General features: G+C 45.9%; 1 long non-coding RNA gene across 1 annotated transcript; it reads left to right on the forward strand.

The window, feature by feature from the left end:
- The first annotated feature begins 399 nt into the window (after positions 1 to 399).
- LOC138061372 (uncharacterized) lies at positions 400 to 7,152 on the forward strand. Its single transcript, XR_011135058.1, has 3 exons — positions 400 to 509; positions 2,866 to 3,067; positions 7,049 to 7,152. It is a non-coding gene; the product is annotated as an uncharacterized lncRNA (long non-coding RNA).
- Positions 7,153 to 14,512: the final 7,360 nt, after the last annotated feature.

Below are 14,512 nucleotides of genomic sequence, written 5' to 3' on the forward strand. Positions count from 1 at the left end.
CCCTTCTTCGAGCCATTCTCAATGTGTGACTAGTCTTGTGACTCCCAGTACTGTAGACATTGATTCCCTTGAATTAGTACCTTTTTGCCGCTGTAGACTGGCACTGTTGTTACTGATGTCATTTATTAGCACCGGGACTCACTTTTGGGGTTTTCCAAATTGAGCACCGAGTCTGATTCCAAGTTGAGAAACAGCAGATATGAAACCCTCCAGACAAGGGTCTTTTGCTGTGCTCTGACTTCTAGCTTCATTTCTCTTTTCTTCTGCAGTATTTCTCCATTTAAGGCCCACTCATGTAAACATTTCTAAGTACATAATGGCTTTAACAATGATTCATCCTATTAAAGTGGAAGCAGCTACTCACAAGATAGTTTCCAGAACTAGGCAATAGATGTAAAAAGGGAAGGGACCATGACTCTTCTGTGCTATCTAAAGTGTCTAACACTCTTCAGACGCAACAGGCTAAATTTCAGAAGTGCTGCCCCCGTTATGACTACATAATAATGCTGGTAAGAAACTTGCCTTTTTTTTCCCCCTCCTCCTGGGAAATCCTTTGTTTTAAAATGTCCTAAATAGGTTTGGAGGGTTGGGGCAACCCAAGGTTTTCCAGTGATGGTTCAGAGCAGTGCTTTCAAGTAAATATCCTGGGAGAGTGAAGAGGGACGGTAACGTCCTATGCACTGCAAATGTTATTATCAGCTGTGGGGCGGGGGGGGAACAAACTTGGGAAACTTTTTGGTTTTTGACCCAAGCAAAGGTCTTCAGAGCAGTAAAACAGAAAGACAACTATTATTATTATTTTGGGCCCCCCTCCCCCCGTGATGATCACTTCATTTCACCAGCCCCAAAATGCAGCCAGAGGGAAGCAGCTGGTCCCCAGCTTGGGAGCAGGTATTTGGGAAGCTGCTTGTGTGCAAATCAGAAGCAGGGGCCACCAGTAGCAGGAGCTCCTGGCTCTGTGCGGGGACCACGTGGTGCCCTGGAGAAGGCACTTAGCTTTCTGGGCTGCGTTCAAGCACTTCAAATACCGCTTTGAAGTGGCCTGTGTACTGAGAGTGGCTCTGTGCCCCTTGGTCTGGGAACCCCCATTCTGGCTGGGGGAAGGTGGATTAAACTAGACCCCTGTGGCCGCAGACATGCTGACAGCAATGTTCCTATTGGCAGCAGATCTCCTCCATGCACCGTCTACTCCCCGTCCTGAGCATGGCTTTGCTCTGGAGCTGCGCTGTCCCCCATAGCGGTGACAGTGGGGAGGGGACGGCTGGGCAGAACTGGCCTTATTTCATTAAAAAACATGATGCTGAGGGAGCTGAGGCTGGCTGAGGTCTGGTGGAAGTCCCTGTCGAAGTCCAAAGCAGCAGCCTCATGTTAGGAGGCCCAGGAGAAGAGGAGAGTACTCCTGGAGCCATGTGTCATGCAGCAAGTCCTCCTGCTGGAAGTGTTCTCCAGCAGCCTGATGGGAGAGAGGAAAAGGCCAGAGAAGATGGAGAGGGAGCAGCTCTGCACTGTTTCTTAGCTCCTGTTTGTAAAAGACTATCAAAGCTATCTTAGGAATGAGGCTTTTGACACCTCCCCATGCGTTCAAGCAGAGAACCTTGGAGGAGTTTTGGGGAATGTCTTCATGGTCTTTTGCAAGCAGACGTGACCTTCTCTGCCTATATACCCTCAGCTGGCTGGATGGCAGCCAGCTCTGCACTAGAAGGCATGCAGCTCTGTCAGTACGGTGCTAAGCCTGAGCTATTACCAAAAATAGGAATTAAAAATACGATCAGTGGGTTTTTTTACTATTTTTTTTTTAATGAAGAGTAATAGCGGTTTCATCAGAAAACAGTGTGTTTTCCATGAGAGACTTAGATGAAAGAAAGAAAAAAAAAAAAAAGGGTTGTCCAAAAATGAAGCAATGGCAAAATTGCAAAATTCAGCATTTTCATTACAGCATGATTCAATGCTGAGAAATATTTGACTTTTAAAATAATTCATCAATTGTCTTCAAATATATCAGACAATTTCAGTTAAATATCATCGTTCTGCTGAAAAATTACATTTTCTCCTGAAAAATGCTTTGAGAGAAAAAGCTTTCTCTAGGTACCAGTGAAGAGTTCCTGGAGATAAGTAGCTTCATGCCATGATGATAGGGAAAAGCAATGAAGCCAGTTAATATATATAAGGTTTTTGTAAGGTATCCATAAAGTATTTTGAATCCACCTGATTGGCAGGTAGCTGAGGTAGAGGCCAACATTGAGGTAGAGATGCCAACAGAATATCGTTCTGGGATTTACAACTCCATCTGACACTTGAAGAAGGTATCTATGGACTCTTGAGATGTCTGCAAACAGGGAAGTGGTAAAGTAAGATGTTATTAGGGAGAAAGCACAAAAGCCAAATACTCTGAATATGGCCATGCAGTTGGTTTAAAAAACAAACAAACAAAACCCCAAAAACAGTTGCCAGGAAAAGCCTCAAGGTGATCGTGGTAAGGTTGAGTGAGGGAACACATGGGAAAGATTGATTAAGAGATGTCCAATGTATGTAGGTAATTTATGAGGAGTGGTCCTGGCTTTAGCAGGAGTTCTTTGGAGGTATTACTGCTATGGGGCAGGGCAAAAAAATATTGGATGCCACATAGTTACCAGATTGTCAAACATCACTTGATAAGGTTCCACGACTGAGATTATTAGCTTAGCAGGGGAGAAACAGAATATGAGGTCAAATAGGCTGTGGCACAGAAACTTGCTTCAAAAAAATTGCAAATATCTCTCTATACATCTACTGCAATCTAGCTAGAGGGGTAGACAGACCATGTATCTGTCTACCTGTCCATTTACTCAACAAATACCAGTCACTCCTGCTCCTCTTTCCTGGCAGGTGAGAGCGATTTAGACCATTGGCTCCTGGAGAAGGAGAGATGGGGAGGGGAGAATGCTTCAGCTGGGAGAAGATTACTTCAGGGACTCCCAAGATACAGCTTTGGGCTTGTGCTCCCTCATGCAAGGAGAGGGAATGCTTTCCTGTGCGTTGGCTGATGGAGCTGAAACCAGATGGCTGGTGTTTTGAGGTACAGCAAGTGGTGAGTAGCCCACTGGGCTCTGGGCAGTAGATGCGCTGGCTGGGGATCACAAAATAAGCTGAGAATTGGGACTGCTCATCCGGCAGTGAAGTTTGGGACAACCTGGGTGCCTGGTCCCTAGGGATATTATTGAAGGGGCTCCTGTGAGTTAAATGCCTCTCTCCCTTAGCCTGCCATGGCTTTGTAGGTCTCCCCAGGTGCCTATCTGGGCTGGGTCCCCTCGCAGGAAATGCAATGGCAGAAATTTCATCTGAAATGAAAGAAAATACAGCTGGGCTGTATTGTCACCCCATCTCTGCTCCTCTAGGTCTTCTGAGAGACCTTATATTCTTATATACTCTTTCTCTTTCACTACCATCACTTTTATCGCTTTCTATCCAGTGTCTCTGAAAGGCTTCACAATGCAGGGATAAACTTTAAGCCCACTGGCACCAGGTTTTCCCTTTTAATATGGGCCACAGAGCCCCTCAGGGAATGAGGGCCATAGGTGGAAAGCCACTCTTCTAATAAATCCATTGCTTCACTTCTAAGTGGCACTGGAGCCACTCCATTTTATGATTAGATAAATAATCAGAGCAGGCTTGAAAGATGGCAAAATGAATAAACAGTGTTTCCCAGGTGGATGAAGACAAGAAAGCAGGAAAGAGAAGTTAGATTGTTTTGGCTTTCAGCATGAGCAAAGTTCTCAAGTTGTGTCATGTTAACGCTGGCAAAATGGGGGAGTTTGAGAATCCCTGGAGCTTGCAATGCCCAAGTTTCTGGAATATGCAGGCCTATATGTGCTGTACCTTTCAAATGCGTCAGTAGCTTTCTGTGATATAATCTTTGAGTTTCCTTGTTTTTTATGTCATTTTGAACTCTCTAGGGAAAGACAATGACTGGGCTATGTTCCCTCTCCTTTGCTAAGGTTGCGGCTTTTGGAGTTTCACATTTGGAGGCAAAACTTCGAAGAACATGCCCGAGAGGGAATGACACAGGCAGACAGATAGCTTTATAGACTTTGCTTCTACTCTTACTCAAGAAGAGTTACCAATTTGCTTTCTGTTCTGCTCTCCAGAGTCTAACAGGATCTCTTTCATTCCTGGTCAGTAACTGCTCTTTTGGCAAAAAATATGCACATCTGAAACCATACAATGAGGCATCAAAACATTTTCAAGGTCACATCAAGAAGCCAGACTATTTGAACAGAAGGGAAAAGGAGAGAAGAAGGGAGACATATAAAGCCTTTTCATAAATCACATAATCATAAATGCCTTCAGCTCTGCCTAAGGCTACAATGCGAGGGGGAAAAACAGAGCCAGAAAAAGAAGGTGGGGCACTGGGATTCTCCTTAGCAAGGAATGGACTGGAAACTTAAGGTGATACCTGTATCTCATCTTTAGGAGAGCAGCTAGGTTTACATCATCTAAAATAATGACTGTGTTCACTTGTCATAAGGGAGGATATTACTGCCCTGTGGACTGGGACAATCGGGATGATTCCAGGTCTTGAGGATACTCTTGAGGGACCTAAAAAGAAGTTTTCCAAATTAGGAAGGGACTGAGCAAGATATATAGCTCACACTGGTGTTGGGGAGATTGGAGGAGGAGGAGGTTCAAAGCCAGTGGGGCCACAGTCCGACCACTAGTAAAAAGGGAATTCCAGACCAAGCTGTTCCCTTACAGGGCAGTGAAATGATGGAGTCAGTTGCCAAGAAGGCCACAAAGGCCTTATGTGCATTTAAGACCTAGCTAGACATTTTCATAGAGAAAGAATTGGGAGAGGGTAGGGGAGCTCGGAGGGAAAGGACTGAAAGAAAGAGGAAAAGGGGGATTGGATGCAATACGCTGGAGCAGGAAGAGAGGTTTGGGGGCTCCCAGACCCTTTAAAGAGTTGCCTGTGCTCTGCACCCTGACCTCCCTAACTCCTGCTGAAAGCAGCTTTTCCAGCAACCTCCCACTCTGGCTTGTTGTGCATGAAGCTGCATCTTGAACCAAGACCAGGGAAGAGTAGATCTGAATGGAGCAGGGCCCTCAAGCTTTTCCGGGAGGAACAAACCCGTAAGCTCTGTCCTTGTCTAGTCCAATGATGCTTCTGCAAGCACTGCAATCAGCTCCCTACGGAAAAGATACCAAGCCACCAGTATGGATTTGGGAACCCTCACCTTGCAGAGACTGTACCAGCACTTCCAGCACACTGGCAGCCACAGCATCACATGAACTCAGCAGTCCTTCACTCTTCTAGGCCACAATGGGGTTGCTGGCTGTGTAACCCCTCCCCAAATACCGTATGCTTTCCTTATGTGGGGAAAACTCTATTTCCTAGTAAGTAAGATCAACTGTCTTTGCTGTCAAGACTGGGAGTTCTCATCATCTAACTTTAGCCATCTAAAACTTAGGCACCAAATCTAAGCTAACCATACAGGCGTTTCTTTAAGAGAAAGGCATGCCCTTTGGCTCCAAAAGGCACTGCAGTTCAGGACTGCTGCAAAAGTACAGGCAAAGTGCACAGTTGCAGGGATGCCCCTGGGAATGCAAGATGGCCCACTGGCTTTTGGTGAACGCATGATACTGGCACAGAGCCAAACTTCTGTTCTGAATCCCTCCTATGCCTAGACAGAAAGATAGAGAGTGAGAAATGCGCTGGATCAACAGAAAAGCAGCTTCTATTCTCATCGAATTCACTGGTAATTATATTCCTCCAGGCTGGTATTTACTATTGGTGCTGTTTGAATTCTTCTAAAGCAAAGATAAAGAAAGCAACAACTATAATAATCACAACAACAACAAAAATATGCACAAGGCTTGTTTCCCAGCTCATAATGCTGTTGCTCTGGCATGGACTGTCTACTGCTTTCTTCTTGTGCTATAGCGCTGTTTGGTAGTGATAAGAAGCACACAACCTCCTGTACTTTAAAGTGCACTAGAAATAGAAAGAGAGATACAGTGCTGCAAAAAGAAACCGACTGGCTTTAGGCTTTCTCCAGGGCTGAGTCTATGATTCAACACCCAGGAACCTGATGTAGCATCACAGATCAAGGACAAATTTTCCATTCACTTTGACAGACAGTAGATTAAGCTTCTAGTCAAAACCAAAACACTGCTACTTTAACCAAATATGCTGGGATCAAGGCATCAGTGAGGCAAATGGCATGTGTGCCATTAGCACAACTGCTCTTTGGCTGAAGCCCTTTGGTCCTGGACTTTCTTTCAATACCATTAAGTGGTACTGTTATGCCATTGTATACCACTTTAGGTATGCAAGGCAGCTGTGGACTTGCCAGTATTAGGAAAAGAACTGATTCTTTAAAAAAAATCCTGATGAACTTACATTCTTGAGACAGTCAATTCCACAGATCACCAGAGGATGATGATAAACCAAAAAGTAAGACAACCTCCTCCTCCTCAGCCGCCTCCTCCTCCTGTTCAGAACAGAGGAGCTTCGGGCAGCATGTGGCTCAGTGAATCCGCTCCTAGCTTGGGCTCCTCTACTTCTTCCCTGCCTTTTTCCTTCTATCCACCTCGTAGATGGCAAATCCTTTCTAAACCAACATCTATAGAGACTTGCAGGCATGCAACGTGATGGAGTGGAGAACATTTCAACAGATGTGGGCCTGGACAGGCAGGATCAAAGGAGAGTGCTAGACTCTCCAGTTGCCTGTATTTGGTGAGGTGCATGAGAGAGAGAAGGCTTCTGTAAGGCCAAGAACCTTGCCCAAAGACCAGCCTTAGGGAGCACTTGCATTTCACGAAGTCCTGGGCCTGTAAAACACCCTGATACTTCATGTCAAGTATTTATTTAAATCCATTGTCCCCAAGGGGACCATCCAGCTTGTGGTCACACAACAAAGTGAAGGTGAAGTCACTGTGTTTGCTTGCACAAACTGGCAAATAGGTGCTGCACCTCTGACTTTAGGCATGTGCTGAGCCCGTACCACAATCTTCACCAGCATTGTTTTCGTGCCTGATGCGTACTTAACCATGCTTTTTCATTCTCCTGTAGTAAACTTAGATATGCACCTGCTGAACTCTTTCGTAGAGGAGGACCCAGGAGATCAACAGCTGCATAAGAATTCCTAATCCCCATTTCCCACCCCAGTGATGAATATACTCCTGTACTCTCCAAAACAAACATTTCGGCGTGCAAGAAAAGGACTGCTTTCCAGGAATAGTTTTGATTGCTTTTAAAGAAGAGACCTGAGGAAAATCTGTGGAAACTTTCTCACTTGCCTAAGCGAGTTGAGAGGAAGGAAGTGTTGCTTCACATCATCGTGAAAATAAAATGCTTTGGGGTTTTTCTTGCGCTCAGAAGTGAACATGAAAGCCAAGTCATGAGGTAAAGGGGAATGGCTGTATGTATAAACTACAGGAAAGATTTCTAGGGCCTGGCTCCCACTCTTGCTGCACTTGGATTAATCATTAGTTTACAACCTAGATGTCAACTAGTCATGTGTGGTCAGCTCCTCTGCAAAACAGGCTGTATGCTGTGGGACAGATGGGGGTCTGCTAGACTGAAAATCTACTGTTGAACACTCAACAAATAGGCAACTGATGTTTGATCAGAATTAGTTCAGTCTGGATTTGAGTTTGCTAATTGGTGCTAAAATCCCAGCCTCGTTCTTCCTCTGTCTCCTCCCCCATCCTTCAGCTGAAAGCGGGGGGAATAGAAAAGGAAGTGGTTGAAAATTTCTTTAAAGAGGAAATTCTTGTCTGATTCCAGGTCATGGCAGCAGCTGAGTGTTCTGCGCAGGGAGATGATAGAATCTATCACAACTGGAAAAGACATCGGCCATTTCGAATCCAACAGTACTTACTTCCTCCCGTCTGGTCCTGAAAAGGGAGGACAGAGCAGCTCTTCTGTGCCTGGAAAGGGTGGCTCATTGCACAGGAGTAAGCATGTCCTGGCTGCTTGGGGAAGCAGGATGTAAGTTAGAGAGGCCGAACATTTATTTTGGAAAACCAATATCATAGCTTCTAATCTGCGCATGGACTTGCTTCTCCTCCTCTCTCTCTTCCAGCCACCTCCTCTTTTGTGCCTTTCCAACCTGTGTTCCTGGGGCACGGTGGGTGAGTGGAGATGTGCTCCCAGCCATCTGGGTGGCCCTTCTGTGTCCCCTTCCCTGAGAGCATGGTGTCATTCTGTTACCATATCACCCATTGGCAACAAAGCACCCTGCAGAGGAGGGTGAAGCTAGAGGCAAGTTTCTTCTTTCCAAACTCGCTGCAGCTCTGCCCTGCTGGGAAGCCTTTGCTCTTTCGGTTTCCCACACTTCATCTTGCTCGGTCTCTCCATGAGTTTCAAAAGTGCTTTGGGAGAAGCCAAAACACCTGCTCTGTGAACTCGAGTCTTTGAGGGAAGTTGGCAGGGACTCTTCTCCTGGACTGATTTATTTTTTATTTATTTAAATCACAGGTAGAAGTGTTTCCTTCTTCCCTTTCTCTCCTGGAGCACCTGGCTAATGCCTTATTAGTTATGTCTTCTCACCTCCCACCCCTTGCCAACAGCATCTCCCCCCTCCATTAACTGATGAAGTGGCAAGAGTCTAGTTGTGTGTCAGCTGAGTCATCCTGAGCCTTCTTTCCTTGCTCCACAAACACGTGATTTCGCAGCTAGCAGTCACGTCTTGTCTCCAGGTGTCTGGTCTCTTCCAGCTAGTGTCACTTCCACAGCTCTGCTTTTCCTGCTGGATAAATAATGGCATCACTTGGCTGTGCCAGCTCTTATTTCTGCCTAAGGAAATTGTGTGAAGTCAGTCCAGGATTTTGATCTTGAATTAGAGAATGACAGCGAGGACTTAATCTCATGTATGATTAGTGGTCAAGACACAGATCTATAGATACAAGGAAAGAGATGCAGCTTCTGCTATTCACTTTTTCAGCAACTGTCCAATAGTTCTCTAAATCCAAACTTCGGCTTACTCAGCTATTATTTTGGAAAGGGGAACAAAAATAACAAAGCTAAGCCTGTTGCAGCCCCTTGAAGTGGACTCAAATGGAAATAAAAGCCCTTTGCAGAGTGAGCTTTAGATTGATTTTTTATTTCATGTCCAAAAATTACTTGGAAAGATCATGTCGGCGAAAGGCCAGGGTCTAGTCTGTGTACCTGCGCTGCTGTCCAGATGGAGAAGAAAAAGAACAGATGCATCGAGATGAAGAGAAGGATTTCAGAATGTGTTTTCAAAGCCTTCTGTTCGTTGAAAGAGCTGGAAAGTGATTTAGAAAGCATATCTAGGGTTTCCTTTGAACATAAGGAAAAAATTGACTTGGACACTGCTAACACAGTGCCTTTCCAGGCTTACCACAATGGGGAAATGTCATTTGCTTGCTAGGAATTCGACCCAAATTCTCCCTTGGGTCGACTGCCTTTCTGTATTGAATGGGCTGGTGTGGGAGGAGACAAATGCATGGGAAGCTGAATGAGGCTTTTTAAATGTTTGGCCTCCTAATAACAGAGGCCAGAAGTTGGCCAGTAGTTTGGTATTTTTTTCCTATGACTTTGCCCAAGTGTCCAAAGAGATCTGTGATTGTACTGCTCTCGCAGGTTCATTAATTATAAGGAAAGAGGAGGAAAACTCTTTGACCAGCCCGGATTTGGCTATTTCCAGACAGGGCTGGCTGCTGCTTCGATCCAAGAAGGGAAGCTGAGCAGCTACATCTGCTGTAGGTGGTGCATGTGCTCTGCTGGCTGATACAAATGGGTTCTTGCTTTTTAGTCCTTCAGTGAGTCTGTGCCACTTCTACCTGATCTATCCTCTGCTAGTAACCTTGCAGGGTCTCCGTCTGGCTGTGGGAAGATCTACTGTCTTCTAATGTCACAGGTAGAATGGCGAGCAGAGGACGTGGTTCTGTCTAGCTCTCCTCGACGCTGGACCCAGGTAAACAAGTATTTATAAATAAATACTGTGCGCCCATTGCCCCATCCCGCACGAGATGGGGAGGAGGTGTGTGTGGAAGGAACCAGCACCTTCCTGTCTTTGGTTGCAGCCTCAGTGTAACTTCAGCTTCTACCAGCCAGTTACCTTGGACCCTGGACACTGACGACAGATTCCCTTCCCTTCTTGATCTTTTAGACATATTTATTTATTTTTACACTTGGAAGAGAGAAGCTTTGAAAAACAAGGACTCATGCATTTCTTTTCCTGCTGAACCAGCTGTGGGAACAGAAAGAAGAAAAAAAGATATTTAGGCTAGTATCAGTAATGATTTCCATGGAAACCATACTTCTCATAACAGCTCTGGAGACTGATGGCGGTGTACGTTCACCGAAGGTGAAGTTCTGACAGTTGGAGCTAATACTGGAATTGGTGGAGGTAATGCTGAAACCAGTGGATCTGACCTGGAAATCAACATGCTGAGCTTGATGGGAAAGTATGGTGCTAACAGTGAAACACTCTAAGGTCATCTGCCCAATCAGGTAAAGCCAATATGGAAGAAAATATCAAACGTGAAGAATAACCAAACGGAGGGCTAATGTCCAATCTCAGATATATGGACACCAGACCCTGAATTCTATTTATAATAGTATTACTTTGCAACTTTCTGGCAGCCTTCCTCAGCCTTAAAGTTGTGCTCAATTCCCTTCCCACTGAAGGCCTATGTATTCCACCACTGGAGAGTAAGTTTTAGGATAATAGAGAACTAGTCTTAACATGTCCAGAAACCACATGCAGTGAGAAAAGCAGAAATGACAAGTGTGCAAAATGTCTATTTTTACAGAGCTGGGCTGCAGCAAGCTGTCAAACGCAATGCAGACTGAACTGAACCAGACTCCAGCCTTTGTCATGGAAAATCACGGAAGTTCTTCACCTCCTTGAAAGAGACCCTGAAGACCAGGCACTGAGGTCCATATCCAACAAAGATCCAGGTCTTATGTCATATTTAGGGTCTAACTTCTGCTGCAGTTCTTCTCTGAATGTGGATCTGGGGATTTTATCCTTCACTCTCAGCTTCCCCTACTTACTTAATAGATGCTCTAACCAGTTTGCACATATGTCTGTCCACCAGTGGTGTTATCCAACAGCTTGCAGGCTTGAATGCCTAAAGATAAAAGATTTAGGCCTTGGATATAGAGTTGGAAATGACAGCTTAAATAGAAGATAGGTGGCTCCTGTGGAGAGAGAGAACATGGGAATGCCCAGGAGAGAGCTTAGCCACTTCTGCTTCCATTCCAGAGGCCTTTCATACCTGCGCTGGAGCAGCCAGGCCTTTGCACCTTCAGTGCTTTGAAGGAGAGACTCTTGCTCACTGGAGATCACACCAGAGCTATGGACAACGAGTATGTGCTGCCCTTGCTTCAACAGGCTGGGGAGGCAGTTCTTGAACTCTGTCTCGGGCTTGGTTTCAGCTGTGGCGTCTCCCAGAGGAAGCACTGTCCCTTGGCGGCCCAGGAAGGCTGCCTTCCGGCATCGTTGCTAGTGTGTTGTCGTGACCTGGCTGAGGAACCCAGAGCAACAGTTCAAGAGTCTTACAATCCCCGAGACTTCCCAGGCTAGAGCTGATCTCGGAGGGCTGCTCTTCTTTCACTTCTATCGCTGCTAATTCGGTGAGCCTCGTTTGGCTTTGATGGAATCACACTCCATTTCCCATGACAGCTCTAACTAGTAGCCCGTGCTAAAAAGGGGGCTGGAATAAGCTCTGAGTATGATGCATGTCTTTGTATATTAGGGAGAGAAAAAATTCCCCAGCTAGATGCATAGCAGTGGTATATTCATACAAGGAAGATCTGTGCCTGAAAAATTGTCTGTCTTCAACTGTCATCTAGTTTAATAAAGGCAGGATGGAGAGGGAGTGGCTCTTCTTACCTCCTTAGACCATCACAGCCACAACAGCGCTACAGCAAAACTGGATCGGTATGCAGAGAGAGAAAAAAGTTATCTCTTTAGAGAGACAAGCAGACAGACAAATAGACAGCTAGCCAGATTCCTCTCTGCTATATGCATATAACTCCAAAGCTATTAAAGGTACTATTTGTAAATAGGAACAGAATCAAACTGCTGGCGTGGTTCACTGTAAAAGATTTTCAGTTCAATCTTTGATGGCATTTTAATAGTAACAGCTGCTCATCAGCAACGTCAGGGTTAAATACTCCCAGCATGTGTGCAATTGCAGAAATACCCGGAGAAGAATCAAGGAAATATTTCCATCTTAAACTCCGATAAGGAGTGAAAACGTGCAACTCATTCCATATGGTGGCTGAAAGCCCTGAGCCAAACGGAAAGCCACGGAGTCTGCCAATGCGTAAGAACTTGCAAGCCTGATAAATGAGTGCGTTGCTTTGGGAAAGCCAGAGACAAAGTCGCACTGGAAAGAAGAAAGCACAGAAGAAAAGTGAGGAGCCTTTTTAAAAAAAAAAAAAAAAAGTCCTACCTATTTTTCTTGTTGGATGGCAGCAAGAATTTCTGGAAATATTTTACATGTCAAAGATTTAACCAAGCTGGGATGTTTGTGGACAAGCCATTATGCAATGAATAAATAAATCAGAAAAAAGCAGGGGGAAGAGTCTATCTTTTCTCCTGCTTTACAAAAATGATCCTGGGCTGAGACAGCTGCATTCTTCTGGGATACTCTGCACAAGCCAGGATAAAAGCGTGCACAAACTGGAGACAGCGCATTCTCAGACTTCTCAGATTTCTTCAGCATTGACGGGTGAGACGACACCGTGCTTGACCATGCGGCAAGGAGAGATTCATGTGGGTCTTGTGAGGCGGGAAAGGGCACCAGGGGAGTGCTAGAGGACAGTTAAGGCCTGAGAAGCATCTGGGCACAGGGTGTCCTACGGTAACAGGAAGCAGGGTCTGAGCTGCAGCGTAGCATGGTGGCTTCTCTCCAGCTCTGCAACCACCCCCCAGCACCTGGCATGGTTGCTTGGCCAAACAGAAGTTCAGCTGTGTCTGACACGGGAGGTCACGGAGCAGGAGAGAGAGGCCACGAATGCAGGAGACCCGGGCTGTGCTGGAAGGGAGCGGAGGGTCAGAGCAGATTGCGTGCCTCCTGCTCGGGGCCTGAGATTTGACAGGTCTGCATTCTTGGCTGAAGGGATCTGGCTGTACAATCGATTTTAGGAGAGCAGTGGGTAAATTCATGGCTTGGCTGGCTATAGAAAGGCTATTCCTTTGAAGAAGTCTTTCTACAGTTAAGCAGGTCACCTCCTACAACCTGAACATACTCCCACATTAAGTCAAATCGGAAATAGAGGAGGAAATCAACCATATAAGCAAAATCAGCTCTCCCTTCCTTCTCTGAGCAGAGCTCTTACGTCCAAGGACTGCTCTGAAGCTATGAATATGGAAGGCACTTAGATTCCTTGCAATGGACAGTAATAGGAAACCTTAGCTAACTCATTTACCTAAGCAGCTTTGATGTAATAAAATCGTACTGCTACTTGGACACAAGCAACTCTGCATGGGCAGAGAGCAGTTTGACTTGTGTCGGCTTAGTAGCCTCATACAAACGAGACATGCAAAGCCAAGAGCGTTTTGTAAGGCTAAAAAGAGTAACAAAAAGAGCAAACCCTGCAGGTTGTAAATTGCTAGGCAAGGTGATAAATGGTACATGAACTGGCCAATATAATCTGTCTGGAAAGTTGAAAAGAATCCCGCCTTCTCATGATCCTAAAATATTTCTCCTTGTAGAGTGACTTATTTTCCAACTATGTGCCACATTCTTTACTTGCCAAAACGTATGTTCACTAGTCTGTGCTTCTGTCTTGCAGCTGCTGACAAAAACGGCCTCTCAAAATCTCCCTGGCAAAAAGGGGAGAAAAAAGGATTCCCAGCTTTGATGTGTTGTGTTATGGCAGCTGTGTCCTTACGGCTCTGTACAGCGGTGCCTAGCAGTCCAGGTAATGCTCTTCATAAATTAGGGTGGGTTTTCTGTCTACTGCCCAAGTGCTCCGGGGCAAATTCAGGCAGAAGGAGCCAGGTTTGCCGGGACAGAGGTACTAGCATGTGTTACTGCGGCTGCAGTGGGCTGAGGGGACACGCTGGCCGTTGAGGTGAGGGGACTTACGTGCTGAGGCCACGTTGGAGGCAATGCCACCAGCAGAGGAGACGTGTCACAGCCTCTCCCAGGTAAACGGAAGGCAAAAACATGATAGAGCCAAGGCTGTAGAGCAGGGAGGAGCAGGGACTTAGGAAGCCTTATTTCCTGATCCTGGGGTGCTCTTTTGGACCTCGCAGGGCCTCTCTGGTGGCATATCAACTAGTGTCTTGGAACTGTGCCGCTCTCCTGCGGGGGCTTGTTAAGGGCTGGTTTAAGTCAAAGGCTGCACTAAGACTTACTCTTCTGGTTGCTGCTCAGCCAGAGTAAGACATTATACCCCCAGCCTGCTCCTGAGCCTGTCCTACCCCTTGGCCAACCCTTAGCTGCTGGCAAAACTTGTGTGCCATTGCTTCCTACCCTAGCTCTGGCCAGATGGCTCACTTAGGCTGTGGCCTAAATCCACCTAGATCCTACCCTCAGGATTCAG

Source organism: Struthio camelus, chromosome 17, assembly GCF_040807025.1.
Source record: "Struthio camelus isolate bStrCam1 chromosome 17, bStrCam1.hap1, whole genome shotgun sequence".
NCBI classification, from domain to species: Eukaryota; Metazoa; Chordata; class Aves; order Struthioniformes; family Struthionidae; genus Struthio; species Struthio camelus.